At 33.8% G+C, this 4,738-nt stretch overlaps 1 non-coding gene across 1 annotated transcript; it reads left to right on the top strand.

Moving 5' to 3' along the window:
• The first annotated feature begins 2,887 nt into the window (after nt 1–2,887).
• Nucleotides 2,888–2,960, top strand: Smp_tRNA_00277_Pseudo_TTG.1.1. The gene has a single exon. It is a non-coding gene (tRNA).
• The last annotated feature ends 1,778 nt before the right edge of the window (nt 2,961–4,738 follow it).

Here is a 4,738-nt window from a genome sequence, read left to right as displayed (position 1 = left end):
AATAATTAAATGTGATTCTGTTGATCAGAAATTCGTGTAACAAATCGTTCTGTTCAAAGATGAAGGGATGACTGACAATCAGTGAGTTTGGAAATGTTTTCGTCTCCCATTTATGTTAATAGTATCTTCTGCACTGCGGTTAATAAAACTGCCCCACAATAATCAATCTTTTGTTTTGTATACTACTAACTCAGTCCCATTTGTTGTGTTTCTTGTCTCAGAAATACGTCGGTCAACCTGACTGACGTGTTTAAGCGTATCATGCTGAACAGACGGTTTGCCAGTCGGGTGGAATTCGAAACAGCGTTGAATGAATTCCAGGACTCAGGATAAATACATTATTATGTTTTAGACTACTCACACCCACTATATACAGTACAATATACATAAAGGAAGTTGCTCATGATGTGACACCAGGTTCAAGTGTACATTTTTATTTTCAAGTGTATGTACGGCCGAGAACGTAAACCACAAAATCTAGGGATAATCAATAAACTATGAGAACTGTAAATTTAAAATGATGTTTTGGTTCTAATTTTCTGAATTGATATTCAATATTTCTCGTGGTTCTACAACAGGATGATTGTGTGGAAAAGTCATGCCGGAAGACACATAATCATCCTTGTGAGAGTACTTGAGTGATATGTGATCTGTGAACGAGACAACTGGCTTCAGAGAGCAAGGTTAATCAGTATTAATCAGGTGGTCGAATGTGTTAGAGAAAAGACAGGCCATGAAGTCACCATAACTGATTTGAGGATAATGAAAGCACAAATGTTTACAGATAAGTATATATTGTTATATTTTCAGGCTGAGACACTCAATTGTAAGTCTTCAGTCTTTTGAGACAAAGAAGTAAACTGAGAGAATTTTCTTACGAAGATGGACTCATGACTAGGATCTGCCTTAGTAGCTTCAATCAGATCTCATTATATGAGCAATATCCAGAAGTTGTCATCATGGATTCTATTCACAATACTAACAGCAAGAAGTGAAGATGCCCTTTAATAACCTTTACTATGTAGGCATTCGTTGTTTTAGTTAGTGGTAACTAATAACTTCGTCAGTGCTCGTCCGATTTATTTGCATGAACACGGATGGAAAGAAGAGTCGATGTTTTCCAGATACTAGATCTCTAACAGATTTGATTATACTCGTGTACAGGCTGTTGAACGGAAAGTCCCCAGTTATTATTATTGAGTCCTAAATAACTAAGCAAGAAATCTATTTCATTAATTCATGAACAACGGATTACCACTTCCCCCCCCGTACGCAATTGCATACTCAGTACCGCCAATTGTCCTTAGTAATTTCTTCAACTAACGGTTGATGCTATTTAATATCACGTTATATTGTATTTACATTTATAAGCTTATTTATCCTCATTATTCATATTTAGCTATTATGATATGTACTCAGCAGGCAACACACTAGAGATTGAACCCAATAATTAACACTACAGTGTAAGAATAGCACTTTTTGTACACCACTGAATAGGAATCCAGTAGATAATATTTTAAATTTTGGTCACTGTATAACTATTATCCATCGTCATCTAGTTTATCTGTCTTATTTCTGACAAAGTTGATGACAACCTGAGACAACTTCAGCTAGAATTTTAGAAATATATATAAAACTTAGTGACTATTGAGTATATAAACATTTTTTACTTGACAAATTTTTTTCTTTTCATGTAATATTTCATAATGTCAGAGTTATTCGCTTATAAAATTTAGCTAAACAAACTGAATAAATCACAGAAACTATACACATAAGAATTTAAATAAACAATTACAAAGTAAGGTGGTGGTTGGAAGTGGTCAACAGGAAACCCTGGATTATTGGTTTCGTGCTACTTGGCACTCGTCAACAAGGTGTACCCGTAATCTTGAGGGAACTGGCGCTCCTCGATGGTTTCGATCCCGTGCCACTTAGCTTCACAGTCCAGGGTTCCCTGTTGACCACCTCCAACCGTCATCTTATCTCAACATAGTGCACACAGTGTCGAGTCACCTAGACTAGTGGCCACATTTCAATTTTGTCGATAGCATTCGATCTGCACTAAGAACTTGACATACATGACATTGATCACCACCCAGTGATCAATCAGTTGTGACAATTACAGTACCGTTCGCTTCAAACGCTATCTCTAACGGCACTGAGTTCGAGTCCCAGAGTGAACATCAACTCTGGGATGCAGGTACATTCAGCTGACGAACCCCAAATAAGACGAAACGCGTGTCTTGGATTCCACTGATAGCCACTATCCATCTTTGCAAATAATGAACTCATTTAAGTTGTGTCTTTTTTTTGTTTAACTAGTACTATATTAAGTGAATACTGATTTCCACCTTTAATTTCAATTTCAAAAATAATCATACATTTTTTTCTCCTTTTTTTGTTAATTAAAATGAATCCAATGAAATTCAAGTACTAGTTTAACTATGAATGTGAATAAATTTAATTCATTAATTTTGTTTTTTTGTTTTTTTTATTCAATAGAAATAATGTATCAATAATTTTCTTGACATATCACTTGACTGTATCCAAGGTAATAACTTTAATTATTCATGAATATAGAACTATTAAATGATCATTCAAAATAAAACATGATGATTCTTTTAAGTTGCCTTTTTTTTATTCTAAAAAACAATTTTGTTAGAAAAGTGCTATTAATGATGGGTTGATGTTACTTATTTTGTTACATAGTATGATACTTTTCATCATAGTTGTGTAGTTATGACCTTATCCTTTAATGATCATTGATTCATTGATTTATAAAGTATGTTTTAAATTATTCATTGATAAATTCATTTAGTATTGTTTATTTGAATCTTCCCATCGATGTGTTAGGACTGCAACTGATCAGTCACTAATTGGCATATGTGCATACTGTGGCCGAGTGGATAACGCGATGGCGTTTGAAGCCAAAGGTACTGAGTTCGAGTCCCAGAGTGAACATCAACTCTGAGATATAGGTACATCCAGCTGACGAGTCTCAAATAGGACGAAACGCGCATCCTGGATTCCACTGCTAGCCACTATCCATCTTTGCTTAATCATTGATAGTTAGTTGACTTTTAATTGTTGTAATATACTTCCAATCATTCTATGTTATATGATGGGATGAAAAGTCAAAATTACATTCTTTTACTTATTATGATTTTTGTTCAACATTATTTCCGTTTTAATTTCGATGTGATGATTATTACTCAGCGTAGTCCATTGGGATTTCTTCGCATGGGTTCGAATCGTATCTCTGTCACCAGTTGTTATACTAAAGGTTAGATTATTGATATACCGTATGTTATATCTCGAGCTTAGATTCTTAGCATGTCGCGTAATACTTGAGCACTCAAACGCTAGAACATCCAAGTCGCAAATGAGATTACAGTAGACAAGTAAAATGAATGCTATTCCAAACAGTGTCAAATATGGTACAAAACTCTCAAGTATTTATAGTTTTTAGTAAAAAACGAAATCATCATTATAGTCATCTAATCAGCATACATGGGATTTTTTGCATTTGTCCACTAGGGAAGCTACACGTAGAGATTTTGGAATATTCTTTCAAAAGATGATTGAATGGAATATCTGCGACTCTTTCTGAGCTTCTTAGAGCTTCCTCGAGTTTACCTGTGAGCTGTTCTCACACTATGAAATAATGTAGGATATTTGAGAAATTTAGAATTTAAAATTACTCCTGAGTTTCTATATTATTTCCTGACAAATCCTTTGTCTTGTAATGTTTATGACTAGTTTCTTACTTTTTCGTTCTTTCTGACGATAAATATTGAGTGATTGCCAGTTAAAGTTAGCAGCCCAGTCAATCGACATCTGAATAATGTACATTCTTCTCGCTGCATATTGCCAGCAACCACGATATCTCTGATTAGGCCTTCTGTAACCTTTACAGCGAAAGGTTTTACACTTTTCAGAAACGCACGAAATTAGATAACTTGTTGAAATATCTAGATGACAGGAACAGGTAGCCCAGATGTTTAAACAGGCCGCCAATATACACACTGATTTCTTTCCTTCATCGACTTTATAAATGTCGAATAATTTAAGATGAAGTACAGTGAAAAATCATATTGTTTTTAATAGATAACAAATAAAAAACTAGTTTGGTTTAAATAGCTAGATGTTCAGTGAATTTAATCTAAAAATGATTATATCTCTCTCTATAATGAAATCTTGAGACATCGTAAGAAAAATAATCTCAACATGAATTTGATAGTTTTTTTAAGTTTATATCCATTAATTTCTAGAATCGGTATATTAGTCTCTTCAATTGATACATAAGCTGTTATAAAGGTTTCTTTTATCAAATTCTAGGAAGTCAGTTTGTCCAACTATTTTACAGTCTTTTCAGGCTTTATCATCTCCTTATTTTTCTAGTAACACCTCCACATGACCATTTCAGATTTCCAAAACATAGATATTCCATAACATTAAGTTTGGTGAGTAGGAAGAATAATCAAGAGTAATGTTCGGGCTATATTGCCGAAAACCCGAAGACAATTACCGTGGAATTTCCGAGTACATTGCCATGCTGCTCAAAAGGAAATAAAAAATTCATCGATTTTAAGTTGAAATTAACACAAGACATCAATGTTAGAGTCACTTTAGGTGGCGGGCATTTAATTACAATGCGATTGCTCATTTGTTTAATTGTGTCTACATTATTTATTGATTACAGATAATAGATTTGAGAATTTCAACAACAAACTAATTT

This window comes from Schistosoma mansoni, chromosome W (genome assembly GCF_000237925.1).
Source record: "Schistosoma mansoni strain Puerto Rico chromosome W, complete genome".
Classification (NCBI taxonomy): Eukaryota; Metazoa; Platyhelminthes; class Trematoda; order Strigeidida; family Schistosomatidae; genus Schistosoma; species Schistosoma mansoni.
This window is presented reverse-complemented; position numbering and strand designations above follow the sequence as displayed.